This window comes from Mixophyes fleayi, chromosome 1 (assembly GCF_038048845.1).
Source record: "Mixophyes fleayi isolate aMixFle1 chromosome 1, aMixFle1.hap1, whole genome shotgun sequence".
Taxonomy (NCBI): Eukaryota; Metazoa; Chordata; class Amphibia; order Anura; family Limnodynastidae; genus Mixophyes; species Mixophyes fleayi.
The window spans coordinates 180,172,570-180,188,017 of NC_134402.1; the positions used below are offsets into that span (position 1 = coordinate 180,172,570).

At 38.0% G+C, this 15,448-nt stretch overlaps 1 protein-coding gene across 2 annotated transcripts in view; it reads left to right on the plus strand.

The window, feature by feature from the left end:
* Window positions 1-15,448, plus strand: part of PSD3 (pleckstrin and Sec7 domain containing 3) — a 444,956-nt gene that overhangs the window by 141,713 nt on the left and 287,795 nt on the right. The gene's annotated exons all lie outside the window — the stretch shown is intronic.

The following is a 15,448-nucleotide window of genomic DNA, read 5'->3' on the forward strand; positions in this document are numbered from 1 at the left end:
TGAAATTATGAGATAATTGAGATCTGACACATGTCTCATCTTCACAGCATTCCCATGCTAATACACTATCATTTGTCCCTCCCACTTTTATGTATTACTGAAGCACAAAAGAATGCCTGCTGTGCAGATTTAGGTTTATTCAGATGTAGCACATGTCCTGAAAACAAAGTTCAAGTTTAGAATAGCTTGGAAAACAGAATTTTTATATGAATGTGTAAATAAGGTCTACATCATTCATACCTGGGTGAAAAACTTTTTTTTGCAGTTAGATGTTTCTATACCAAACTGTATTATGCTCCAGCTCCGTGAGCAATGTCAGCACCTGAATAACTTTTTTATTCTATAGTTTCTTCATTCTGTGAAGTCTTATTAATGTATTCATTGATTAACAGCAGCCATGTTTATAAAGCCCGATGAATTGTCCTTAGCCTGTGGGTACATGCATACCACTGCCAGGATTGGACTAAGGACCTGACGTATAGTCGGACTCAATTTACACTTAACTCGTAAGTGTAAATTGTATCCCGTAATTTAAACAGTATTCCAAGTCAAGCAAATCTGTAGATTCCTGCAACTCAGAATACTATGCAAATTGCAAAAACACACCTCTTTATCAGGCTTATGGGCCGGTGTGCATGATACACTTAAGTGTATCAGTCACAGCAGCCCTGTAATGCAGATTCCTGAATAAATAAATTAATGTAAAAAAGTGCCTGAACATGTCTTTACATTGCTAGGATCGCCCACTAACCTCCCCATTCCACCTCTCTAAGCACAGAGAGGTGCAAGGGTGAGATCTGTCTCAGTCTGAATGTAAACTGATACGGATTCTTGGTTAAAAGTGCTTTTTGCGGTGTTTAGTTGGACTTGCGTCCGACTCTACATCAGGCCCTAAGTGTGCAAATTACCAGAGCCGCCATTCAGTCTGAATGCGGCCTGTAGTATATTTGATATATGGTTTAACGTTCTTAAGAACACATCTGTACTATACATGTCAATACATTTAAAGTATAAAGTAATAATGTGGTATATAAATAATATATTCATTGCCACTCAGTTACAGATTATTATGTTATACCTGTCTTTCTAGGTGAGTCATTTGGACATTGTTCTAGGCAATATGCACTTTAGATTAATTTCTTGTATGTAAATAAATATATATGGCTTAAAACACTTAGGGGCATATTCAATTAGCTTTCCCGTCCATGATTACGCTGCGTGTGTAAAGTGACATTACGATACTGCAACATCGTGAATTTCCCTTTGCAACTCTATGGGGTGCGCACGAAAATGCGCTGCAATGTTGCGGTATTGGGACCTGTACAGATGTGCGTAATCGCGGGTGGTAAAGCTAATTGAATATGCCCCTTAAGATGTGTGATGTACGATTCCTTTACCATATGCTATGAGAATAGTTTTTGATTGTTAAATAGATCAATTGCTATTGATAGGTATGACTTATGTGCAGGCGACTTTGTTTTATGGCAGGCAGGCTTATTTACAAACTACAAAAAGTGCGGACCTGCACATATGCACCTACTTTTCCATCAAACGGTTTTTCAAACTTCTTTCTGGTCTTTAAACACAGCTCTTTAAAAATCAGTTGTCACATAGTTTTGCTAGTTGGCCGATGCTCCGGAAAATGCTCATAATGAAAACCTGGAAAAATGTCATATCAAAGGCCAACCTAATTCAACCTTAAGACCATGCTTCTTCATTTATTTAAATTTAAGTTTTATTAATAAAATATTGAATAGTTTATACTGATTTATAGTTTAAATGAATCATATTGCATGTGTTACTTCTGTGTGTTTACTTTGCTCGATGTATTGCTCAATGGGCACACTTTCATGCAGAAGTGCAACTGGTAGGTGCAGAATACTTCTCATTTTAAGTGTAGGGATGAGAATCTTTCTCTTCAGAGATGGGGAGATAAAGGCTGTGTGCTCTCCCACAAAGCAGGGACCACACTTGTATATTCACCCTTGAAAAATGATGAAGGAATGTAAGCAGCCCAGCTTGAGGCCATAGTGGCTATTCTCTTTATAGTGATAGAATGGTGTCTGACTCTCTCTACTCATTTGCATATAGGTGATACAGACATTTTATAACAAATGTTAAGGAAATCTCCCTTATAAGAGGAACTCAATGTATTTCTAGCATGTCATAATATGTGTTAGCTAATTGACAGCCAGACTCTTCTGACCTAAACCATTTACTGGCTCTAACATTATTATTATTACCTTTTATTTATATAGGGCCACTAATTCTGCAGCACTGTATAGAGAACTCATATCAGTCCCTGCCCCATGGGGACTTACAGTCTAAATTCTCTAACACACACAAACAGAGACATACACAGACACACAGACAGACTAGGGTCAGTTTGTTAGCAGCCAATTAGGTTACCAGTATGTTTTTGGAGTGTGGGAGGAAACCGGAGCACCAGGAGGAAACCCACACAAACACGGGGAGAACATACAAACCCAACACAGATAAGACCATGGTTGGAAATTGAACTCATGACCCCAGTGCTGTAAGGCAGAGATGCTAACCACTTAGCCACCGTGCTACATGGCTTCCCCAGTTTGCCTGAAGAAGCCGTTTCCTTCAGTTTAGTGTTTGATTGACAATCGTTCTACATGTGCTACATATATAATTGATTTGGACTTTTAGCTTGTCTCAAATATGTGTATGCTTGCTGCAGGCCCCACAACATGATTTGTGTAATGTGTTGCATGTTCCAAATCCATATGATGACAACAACAGGACTTGTCTCTGCTATCAATTATTCCCTGAGAATAACAAACCATTTTTGTTGCAACAGTGTTGTAAAATCAACAAGTAAGGTAGCAGCATTTGTTTTACCTTGCTTCTGCGTTATCTTTTAGGTTCAATCCCCTGTGTGAACAGTACCAGGTGTTTGGAGTGAAACAGAATGGTCATTCAGGCGCAAAGTAAAACAGAACAACCCCTAAGGGCTTAAACTGTTTTTATACATTTGAATGAAACGGAAGCAGTTTAAAAAATAAAGTAATTGGCTCTCTATTGCATTCTCTTTTAATGCAACATACTCACCTATTTCATTTACTTGCTGCTATGTGAACACATGAAGATAGTATCTAAAAGCATGATAAAAGCAACAGATTGTTATGGTTTTTTTGCCATTTTGGTGCTATCTATTGAACTACAGGTGCAACTGTGCTTCAAAAAGCACTTGGGCCACATTGTTCTGTAAGAAAAAGCCATGAACCTTTAGCTGTGTGTTTGGAGGTTTCTTGAGTGATACTAACTGCTTGAAAATAATCATGAGTATAATCATGGAAAATTTAATTTTTCTACTATTTTCATCAAATTTAACTTGTCAGACACTGAAAATAAAATATGATTTATTTTAAAAATAATACCACATTAAAACAAAATAACATTTCAACTGAAACCCTAACAAATAAAAGTTACTGTTGTTTAACCAGAAATTAGCAAGTTAGTCCGGTCACAAAGCTATCAAGTACTCTGTTCATTAAGGGGGGTGTTAAAGTTAGTCATGTGCAGGGGCAGATCCAGACTTTTGCTATACCCCGGGCGATTTTAGGAGGGGCGATTTAGGCCCCGCCCCCTTTCTAATTTCTAAGGCTGCCGGCGGCTGCACAGTATGTGCAGGTCCGCTCGGCAGTGACAGTGTGCTGCCCCGCTGCTCTGATTGTGTTTAAAACACAATCAGAGCAGCTGGGCAGCACACTGTCACTGCTGAACGGACCTGCACAGTGTGCAGCCGCCGGCAGCAAGCCCCTGCTAGGGGGGGCGATCGCCCCCCCCTGGATCCGCCACTGGTCATGTGGCAGTTGGCATTAACTTTTACAGGTACATGACAGTGCACAGTGGTTAACTTCTGAATAGTTTTTAGAGTAAACAGTACTGTTCTGACATTCATGCATAACTCAGTTAGGTTTGGTTTAATTTTCAACATAAAGATACACACAATGTTGTTGGTAGTGTTGCCTTGTTAAGCTGCATTACCACCTAGCTACATCGGAAAAAATTTCCAAGGTAGCTCCAACCTTTATGTTAATGGGTAGGGGTAGCACCCAGTTGTGTAATACAGAACTGGAAAACTAATTTTGTTAACCAACTTCAAATGGCTGCAAAGGTGGGCTAACCAATAACAAGCCTCTACCTCTTGTTTGGTCCTCCTACTCTCTACCCCACCCAGAAATACATTGAGGAAAACCTGGAAAATCAGCTCCATGTAGCTGCCACCAAAGCGCTGGCTAGGGAGAGGAGCAAGCTAAGGAAAATAATTTTTTAAGTTGTAATGCAGCTTTAAGTTATATGTAAGTCTAGGTAGAGCTCACTATTATGGAATTGCTGTTATTGAGTTATTACATTATGTTACTGCTCAAAGTTAAATGTATGATCACTTCTGACAGCTGCAGTGAAGCTTACTCTACTCTGTGAGTGCAGTTGATAGTTTGGATTGAAGTACCGCAGCGCTAAAACTATTACCGTTATTACGGTAGTTATAACCGGCTTTCTGCTCGCAGCTCAGAGATTAAAACTACCGTAATAACGGTAATTACGCGCACTATTAGCGTAATAATGGTAATAGTTTTAACGTGGCGGTACTTCGGGGGGAATTGACTTCCCCCTTCAAGTGTTTACTTGATATAAATAAAATGATTTTGTTATTGAGGTGACAACATTTGAAAACTTAGGGGTATGTTTACTAAACTGCAGGTTTGAAAAAGTGGAGATGTTTCCTATAGCAACCAATCAGATTCTAGTTATTTAATTAGTACATTCTGCAAAATATCAGCTAGAATCTGATTGTTTGTTATAGGCAACATCTCCACTTTTTCAAACCCGTAGTTCAGAAAATATACCCTTTAGTGCCTTTTCTTTTCGTCAAGATAGTTAATAGTGCATTCTGCTTCTTAGTAGCACAATTCAACCAATTTGATGTTTTATTGATAATAAAATGAATGACCTGCAGAAAAATGTTTTTTTATCTTTCTTTGCTCAATGCCAATAAACTTGAAAGGCTAAAGGTTATTTGTTTGGCATAAGTGTAGAGTTAGCTATTTTATAAGGCAAATACCTGTATCCCCCAACTCCTCCTATTTTGATAGATAGTTCCTCTTTTAGATTGGAATTCCCTGCCCCATTTACTGTATAGGTAAACTCATTCATTGACTCCCAAATGTGTCCAACTGTATGACTTTTATTTGTCTATGACAATGCTTGTATTAGTCCCTTAAGGCAAATTGTAAGTTACTAAAACTAAGCTTCCTTCTCATTACTTTTGGGCATTCTCCACCCTAATAAATGTTCTCTACCTCCTGTTAAATATGATTTTTATAGCCATTATTTATTATTAACTGGAAGACTGTTGTGCCTGGAAACATTTGCACAGGTAAGTATGTGAGATTTGTAATGGAGGTAGCATCATATTGAACAAGTGTTGTAGCTATTTAATCAGCAGCCTCATTCACTACCTAGCCCCAGTCCTGAGATGTGTGACTTGTCATGATTATGGCATTCCTCAGTCCTTCTAGCATAGTACTAGTACTGTATATACAGCAGGGATGAATGTTGATAGTAAACTAATAGTTGAATTCCTTGAATTGGAACACACACTTAGCTGCTAGACTAATTAGGGAAGGGAATGTGTTTCAAATTGGATATTCCTTTTAAACTTAACCCATTGTTCAGAATATGTGTATTCTGCAGCATAGTTATGCAAGGCATACTTACACCCCTTGGCTTGATTAGATTTGTGATAAAGTGTATGGGCGCCCTCTTTTGCCATATACAATAGAACAACATTGTGTTAAGTTTATCCAAGTGTAACCAATGGATATAATTTCATTTTGATGTCTGATCATTGTCCCTTCGAAAGTCATTATTAAGAGCATGGAATGAAAAGTGTGTGATTATTGCACTTTTAGCATTGTTATAGCCTCCTGCAGAGACATATAAAATACACATCATTGGGACCTTCTAAAAAAAATAATACAATAACAAAATGTCCTGTGTAACTGCAAGGAGACTTACTGGAATTCCGTAATGAATCAGTGTGTCTGTCTTGTGATGTAGCCTAAACAAAATAGTTATACTCAGAAAATAATATCCTTTTTTTAAACCACTGATTTATGCATTGTCTATTTTTACCACATAAGCTCTTTATATGCTGCACAGAATTATGTAATCTGTAACTAATACTGTCAGTCACTGTTCATGTTTGTGCTCTGTATTTGGTCAGTTACAGTAAGGATTCCTGACATATTATGTTGATAACTAGATAGAATAGCTCTGCATTCTCACACTTAACAAATTAATAAATGATAAATGATGAATTAAACGGTATGAAAATCAACATGATGTGTAATTAGTTTGCTAATAAAATAAAAATGTCCAGAATTATAAACATACAATAATCATAAATGGTAAATAGAACATCTTAGCCATCTATTATAAGGGTTATATTTCATTTATGCAGTTCAGATATAAGGCTTTGTGTTATATGCAGTCTTCTTCCTTAAGGACGACCAGTACAATATTTTGTTTGTTCTGTCATAGATCACCATTTAATCATAATACGCCTTGAATTATTGTATACTCCAGATGATTATGGCAACTGTCCGACCATTTAACTTTGTATAAAGTTATGTATTCGCTGGTGGTTTAATATCCACCTGTGGTACATTAGACCGCTCTGCATTTTTTTGTGAGGACCATGAACCGGATGCGCCACGGACATGAAAGTCCATCTGGCATAGGTAGAGAGAGCAACAGTGCTTATCTTATTTATTGATCATTATTTTGACAACTGTTTAAAGGATAAATCCACCCAAAACTGAAAATAAGGTTTTTGGTGGAGTTCCACAAGTAAAATACAAATGCAAAGCATTACTTACCTCTGATGTGGTGATCCACCCGATGTGGTGGATTCATTCCTTACTTCTAGGCAGCCTGCTTTCATACAAGCAGCTGTTGACCATCGAAAACCTACTGATGACAGGACCAAAGGACAGCTTTCCTTGACTCAGAGGTGGAACTAGCAAGCTGTAGACCCTGGAGTAGGGAAGTGGGGAGCAAGGAAGTGGGGCTCACAGCTCGCCAGTTTTCCGTGCATTGGGGCCCAAGGAACTTTATTAACTTTATTATTTCTTAGGCTGTGGTCAGTAGCAGAAAGTGGAACCAAAAGCCCAAGTCCAGGCTTCCAGTTCCAATGCACATGTGTGAACTTGCAGTGCCAAGTCGCTCATGTGTAGAAACACCCTGCACTGGCCGGCAAAGCATAAGAGTACTTTTGCCGCCGCCAGCCAGTATTGCCGGGGAGCTGAATGTCACTGCAAAGGCATAATAAATAGATTCCGTAGACTCTTGGATTCCACCAGTTTGTAGAATTATATAATTGGGAAAATATTGCAACTCAGATAACTTAGACTAATTTACTTTTGGGCATAAGGATCAGTAGCTGAGTGAAAAAATACTTGTTTGATTATTTTCCTGTGCTTTTATGCAGAATGTAACCATTCTAACAAGAGTAGGAATGGATTGAAGTTGACAGATTAACCTCAAACAAGTCACCTCACTGCACTTTTAACATACATGCCAAACCAGTTGAGCCTGTATTGATTGTAGAGATTAGTTATGATAAAGTACTTGAGACTCTTGTGCATGACTAACGCTGGGTTAAAATCAATAAGTTATTATTCTGGATTCTAGTTGTAATGCCATGCCAAGTTTTGCTTTCTTTGGAAAATGAGACCAAACATTTATGAGAGTTCAAGGCTTGGCAGGTACTCATGAGTAATATAACCATGAATAATCATGTATGTTTAATTGTTAGGTTACTTGTCCAAATTCAGTTATACTGTTTTTCTCCAAATTTCACTTACCAAACACCCTTTCAAAAAAAGATAAGGGGGTCTGCATAGCTGATAAAGAAGAGTACTGGGAGTACTGTCTTACTTTTCTTTACTTGCTATAGATATCACTGTTTGCTGTAGGCTCTATTAGTTTTGCTACCATTATTCAAGTCACTGACATGGCATATCATATTAGTCCCGATTTTCTGGGTCAGTCCCAATTTTCAGAAAACAAAAGGCAGGCTTGTCAGCAAAGGGACGAGGTGGTATATTTACTAAACCGCAGGTTTGAAAAAGTGGAGATGTTGCCTATAGCAACCAATCAGATTCTAGCTGTTTTTTTGTAGAATGTGCTAAATAAATGATAAGTTGAATCTGATTGGTTTGCTACAGGCAACATCTCCTCTTTTTAAAACCCACAGTTTAATAAATATTCCAACAGGTCTTGTCTGAAATTAATGTGGTTTAGGCATATCTGGGCATCTTTTGGTGGATCTGTGTGTGGCTTGAGTTGATTGGGGGTGTGGTCATAAAATTCAGTTGGGAATGTTCTGAGGTATGATATTAACTGATGAAGCATATAAACTGCTCATTTCAACTTCTGTATATGTTACAGCAGACTTTATGTGGCAACATATCTTCTATTGTTGAAATGCAAATCAAAGCATTGCCATTGTAAAAGCCTTTACTCTCTGCATATATAAAATTTGGTAAATTACAAACAACTATTGAGATGATTAATCAGGGCAGCTAACAGTCAGCAAAGGAACTGATGTTGTTATGTTTTACTACAAACCTAACTACATTCCTGGCAAATTGGGAAAAAATAGGCCAATCCTTTCATTTGCACAAACATTCCCTAACCCAGCCAGTAATACCCATTTCACACAAGGCTGTACCTCTATTTTGGCAAGTCATGCACCTTTTAACATTCAAAACAGAGACTGTGTCATAAAAACCAGGACGTTTCTGCATAAATATATCCCTATCTTATGGTGTTTTTAGGGTTTTTATGGTGGGCTAATGCTTTGGTTTGGCCGTACATTAAAAGTGACCTACCTAACAGTTTAGCTATTTCTGTCAGTCAAAAAGTAGGTAAACACTAAAAGTAACACCACTACTGACCATGCTTTCCTTTAAAGAGCTATAGATTATTAATTTTAGTACCAATGAAGCTGCAGATCACAACGAGATAACATACTCTACATCACTGAAAGATACCTTCCTTTCAGAGCAGCAATCAGCATTTACCAAGGCATGAAATTGCCACACATCTCCAGCACTTTTCACTTGCAAACCATCTGCTGCCGCAGTGTGGCAGTTTCAACTCCCTTAAATTGCATGCGGATTAGGCCAAACCGCATGTGGTTTATGGCAAACCACCTGGTAAAAGAGGAGGAAGAGCATCTGTTTTTGCAAGATAATTTTTTAAAAAGTGTAGTACTACTCAGTATTGTGTAGGTCCTCTTCGGAGAGGGCCCAAACAAATGATCGGACCCCAGTACTTAGAACTGCCGGCCCAGTGCTATTCTCCTGGTATACCTGTTAGGAGGTGACAAGGGTAATAATAACCAAATAAGTACTGCCCACATTCCTAAGAATAAACTAAATAGTACAATGATTCCTATAATTAAAGTAAGTAGTGACCCCATTTCTATAATTAAAGTAGTGCCCCAATTCCCACAAAATATATAGTGCCCTAATTCATATAATTTAAATAAGTAGTGCTCTCATGATGAATTCAATACTAATGTCCTTAAAAAAAAACAACTTTTGGCCAGCTTTGAATATAAAAAAAAAAGTCCATAGTAAATACCTGCATCTTCATCCTGTGCTAATCCAATAGGAAACGAAAATAAAACAGATGGGATGGACACTCTGCTCCTGTGTAGCATCCGTGCAAACTCAATTGAGGTCCTGCTGCCAGGCTAGTTAACAGCCAGACAGCCAATCTGGAGTGGTCTCTTATCTTGTCAAAATAAGAGAACTCTCCCAATTGGCTGCCAGGCTATTAACTAGATGGGCAGTCTAACCATAATTGTAAAGAGACTGTTGGTAAAGGCTAAGAGCTTTCAAATTGGTGTAGTCCACATTGAAAAAAATACCTGGAAAGATCCTCATTAAAATATGACCAACTAGCCATCGATCTTATCCACATAGTACACTCCAGGAGATCTCCCACTATCATACTCTCGCTTGGTGCACAGAAAGGGTTCGACAGAATCCCCTGGAAATTTATGAAATTAACTCTTGAGATATTTGGTTTAGCTGTAAACGTTCAAACTGCATCCTGGCACTATATTGTGTACCTCCAGTTAAGGTTCTAATTAATGGCATTCCCTTGGACACAGTATCCACTAGTATCCAGGGAGTAAAGATGAGCAACATCAACTAGAAGATTTCACTTTTTGCGGATGACATCTTGCACTCATTATCCCAACCAAAGATCTCCCTCTCCAACTTATACAAAACTTTGAAAACCTATAGCTAGCTCAGTGGTTACAAAATCAACAACTCTAAATTAGAAGCCATGCTGCTTCATGTCTCCCCTCAGGACACTGAAATTAGCAAAACAAACTTCAGATTTAAGTGGCAAACTAAGAAGATAAAGTATCTAGAGGGCTTTCTCACATTCCATTACAATCTACTCAAGAAAATTTTCCCCAACTGTTCCTCAAAATGCAAACTGCTCTAACTTCCTGGATCTAACTTGTCATCACCTGGGGGGTAAGATCATAGCAGTTAAAATGAATATCCTCTCCAAATGGCTGTACCTGTTTCAAACTCTCCAAGAGGAAGTTCCTCTCTCCCTATTAGTCAACAGAGAGCTCTCATTCACTTCATTTGAAACAACAGACTACCGAGGCTTTCAGCCAATGTACTAAGAAGATCTATTCATAGAGTTGGTAGGAGTTTCCCTGATGTAAAACTATAATACCTGGCCTCACACTTTCCCAGACAGTTGATTCGTATGCTCCTCAGCACAGTCTTTTGGCTTGATATTGAATCTGATTCCTTAAATTAGCATGACCTGACTCCCCTGCTATGCCTACCTAAAAAGCAACGACCTCCGACCACCAAACTGCTCCCAACATTCAAATTTGATACTAAACTCTGGGACTTAAATTCCTTAAAACTGAAGCTCATGTCTTCAGTACCCCCTTTGACTTCCATCTTGCACAATCCGCGTTTCCCCCGGGGTCATCTATTGTCAGGTATCGTAGCTGGATACAAGCTGATCTCAGATTTACTGTTGACTTCTGCGTGGTGGTCAGTGGCTGTCCCTGGCTGAGCGCCAATCTCCCTCCCAGTTACTAAGCCCATTTTTTTTTTTTCGAATACACCACTTCTACGCTTCTTCCCCCACAACCCACATGGTTCAGGATCTTTCTCCATTTGAGAATATTTCTAGACACCATCCAATGATCTCCAAATATTTTCCACACCACTGCCCTTCCCTCACAAAATTACCATGAAGCTGAATGGGAGAGGGACCTGGGGCATCCACCCCTTCCCCCAGAGGAGGAGGCCCAGGAGGACATGAGACTGGGAATTGCTAAAAATTCCATCTCAACTAAGGCAGAAGAAACTTCCTACAAAGTCTACTATTGATGGTACTATTTTTATTCATTTTTTTTGTGACAGTTGCTGATAGTGAGTGAGTTGGCTGTTCTTTATGGAGATTATTCCAGGGCTTTTTTTTTTGCTTCTGATTGGGACTACATTGGATTAAGGAAGAAAAATATTTTATTTTATATTTAATAAAGTGGTGAGCAATGATTTTGGAGAGCCTTGTGTAGCTGGTAGCCTTTGGGAGGGTATGCTGTTTTTTACAGCCATCCTCCCCATAGAAGCATCAGCCCTTCGCTGACCAGCCTGTGGTCTTGTTGCTAAGCATGCTGTCCAGTGCAACCAGGCTGTCAAGCGTTGGATCCGGATGAGGATTTGGTTAGTGGGCACTCTGCCTGTTTTTTTTTTTAAAAAAATGTATTACACAGTGCAGCATCTGTAGTCTGAGTGGAGGTAATTGTCGCACACTTGGAGTTCTATGCTATTTAGTTGTTTGTGTGTGTGTTTTCCACCACTGACAGTTACCTCCACTCAGACCGCAGATGCTGCATATATATATATATATATATATATATATATATATATATATACTAATAATATATACTATATTAATAGCTAATAAGGAGGATGAATATATAGGTTACCCTTCATGTTTTAATTTTAGGGTTTAGTGGATTCTGTTAATTTCTGATTATTGCTGTGTGAAAAACATACCCTTCACTGATTTCTAGAGAAAAATGAGGTACATACTTCATAGGAATGTATATTAGCCACCTGTTCAATTGTTGATATGCTATATTTGTATGATTCATTTATGTTTGTCTGGCTATCGGTCTAATTGTATGTGCAACCAATGAATTTCTTCTGAATTGTCTTTGCTAGCTGCATAAAACCGTTTCCTGTGCACATCTGGTCCTGGTCCCTCTGGACTGTAGTGCAGATCATTACAAGTAGGAGTCATGGGAAAATGGGTAAAGAAGGCTTTTTGTATTTGTGAACCACTACGGCTTCAAAGTTATTTATGTTGGTGTAAACATTTGCCATCTGTAAAGCATACTGTGTATCAGTTGTGGTTGGAGCCTGAAAATTTACAGAATATAGCTGTTACATTGTAATCATTGCTTATAATGTGTAATATATAACTCCTGCAAAAAATATTATGGATATAAAAAGTCCTAGGACTTGCATGACCACTAAATATATAGCCTCTAGCCTTTATATAGTGACATATTGTAACTCCTTCTCAACTTCTAATATCCTTATAATTTTCTGCAAGTGATGCATTAGCTTATATATCAACAGCAGTTAAATAGACTTACAACGTTGTTATTACAGATAGAAAATGAATGTTATGTGACGTTTTCCAACACTGGGTTCCAAGCTCTCATCTGCATGTGAAGTGATTCTTTCTGTTGTGGTTGTTAATATATAAATTTGTAATACTGGCAAGAAGAGTAACCTTTTAGCATAAAATATTTCACAAAAAGTGTTAGTGTCAACTAAGCCTGAAAGCAGAAACTTGTAGGGATTGTGGGGTTTTAGCTCCTTTCCAGGTAGGCTCAGCAGGTTTAGCTGCATTAACAGTCAGATAATCCACAGGGAATGGTTTAAATCTAGTCTGGCTTGCTTTTATAGGCTTCAAAACATAGTCTGTGTGCAGTCAAATAGTAACAGTAAATAAATCCTGCTCTTCTGATCTATGACAGAAAACAAATTCTCTCTATCTAGGGTATCCTACCAGTACCGGCCACAAACAGAATCACAGATCCTCTCCCAACAAGTTCTACAGCACACTCGTCTTATAAGAGACCAGACCCCAGGTGGTCTCTAGCATAATTAAGGATTATTAAGGATTTGGGCCATATATTAAGCGATAATCAAGTTGCGTTTTTAGGCCAAGTTTATCTGTTCTCTTTTAAATATATAAACTAATAAAGTACTATTCCAGTTCCTAAGCTGGGTGATCTTCAAAAATTGAAATGCATTGTGATTAGATAAAACATAAAGCTGATTTGTTACTTGATGAAGGCTTTCAGACCTATTATTTTAGAGTTCCATTATCCATTAGACTGTAAGCTCTCAAAAACAGGGCCCTCTCTCCTGCTGTCATTCTGGCTGCTCTTACCTCATCTACCGCATGTATTATGTCTCTTGCGTGTTCTGTATGACATTTGTTACTTATATACCTTACCTATTATGTATTAGCTACAGTATTATAGTTAAGTTCATGCTAATCTTGCTTCTTGACTGCCTTGTATTTTTGCCTTTGCGTGTTTTGTATTTTGCCTGTTAGTCCTTTTCGTGTTTTTACTATGCACTGCCAAATTTTGTGGCACCATACAAATAAGCGGAAATAGTAATAATAGAGTGCATACTCACGGGCTGTTAGAAGGCCACCTATAATAGTTATGTAATGTATAGAGCGGTATGTGAGCATATTAGTGATGGGTTAATCACAGCTTGTGGTAGACGGTTTCACGACCTACCATTACACCGACACTACTTACCCCTGCACTGTGATGACTAAAGTGCCATTTCCAACATCTTCATCTCCCCGACTGTTGAAAAAGCTGACTTTGAAAAAGTATTGTTAGTGCTCAATCTTCACAGAAGTGACTTCAATTGCTGGACATGACATATGTGGACTGCAGTGTCTGGGAACACACAGTGTTTGAAGTAGTATTGAATACTGTTGTAGTGATATTTTGGGATTGTGTATTCTAGATTCACTTTCTGGTGAACACAACGCTGGGTAATGTGTTATGGGCAGGTCTATAATACTTACACAAAGATCTGGATGATACACATGGTTGGAACTGTTTACAGATACTTAGTCCCTCTTCCATTAAATATTCTCCTAACCTTGGTGTGTTCAGTGTCTGGAACCCCATTCGTCCAGCTATACCAATTTTTCTCATTATCATTCTTAAAAAATAAGGAGTATAAAAGGGTTGTAGTGGTGGGAGTTGTAATGGCAGGGCACCCATTATTTTATGAATATTCACCTTTAAAAGAAAATGGAGTAGAAACAGCGCTTCTTTTTTTTTTCTAAAAATATTTTTATTGCGACATTGAAAACAGTAATGGAAACATCACATATTGATATAATAAAAAGATGATTGATACAGGCAGTGTTGGAATGTTTTCAAAATATTGATGATCAGACTGAGCTTGACAAATTCTAGTGTTAATGTGTGGTCAGTCTGAGGGCTAGATTTACTAAGCTGCGGGTTTGAAAAAGTGGGGATGCTGCCTATAGCAACCAATCAGATTCTAGCTTTCATTTATTTAGTACCTTCTACAAAATGATAGCTAGAATCTGATTGGTTGCTATAGGCAACATCCCCACTTTTTCAAACCCGCAGCTTAGTAAATTTAGCCCTGAGTCTCAAAAAATGGACAGACATCCATTTTTCATTTTTATTTTTTAACATTATAAACGTGAGTATGTAATTTATCACGTGTGATATCATATAGTATGAGACAAATGTAGTTTTCAATCAAGCATGAATAACTAATAAGATGAAAAAACAAGTCAAACCATAACAATAACAAAAGCTACAACTATTGCTCACCCAAATCTAGAGATCAGTGATCCATCGATGGAATTGGTGGTTGAATGTATGGAACACGTATGTGAGGAAGTAAAAGGTATTAGATGGTCCACTAACAACTGGTAGGAGTACCATGAGGTATACTGGAAGCACTTCTTAATAGTTTTTTTGGTATGCAGTGGAAGGGTGTATATGATTTTCCCCTAGCCACTTATTTTACTTTAATGGAGTATTGCTTCTATTTTTCAAGTTATAGGATACTTAACAACCTGGCTCAAGAGGAACGGCAGCTTGAAGTATTTACAACATTTCTTATACAGATTGTGTAGATTACATTTTAAACTTTGAAAGTTTCTGTGCTGCCTCATTCATTAGGCTAAGGTGCTCATACACACTAAGATTTGGACAGTGATTTAGGAGATACTATCAGAGTATGCAGTCACCTAAGAACCA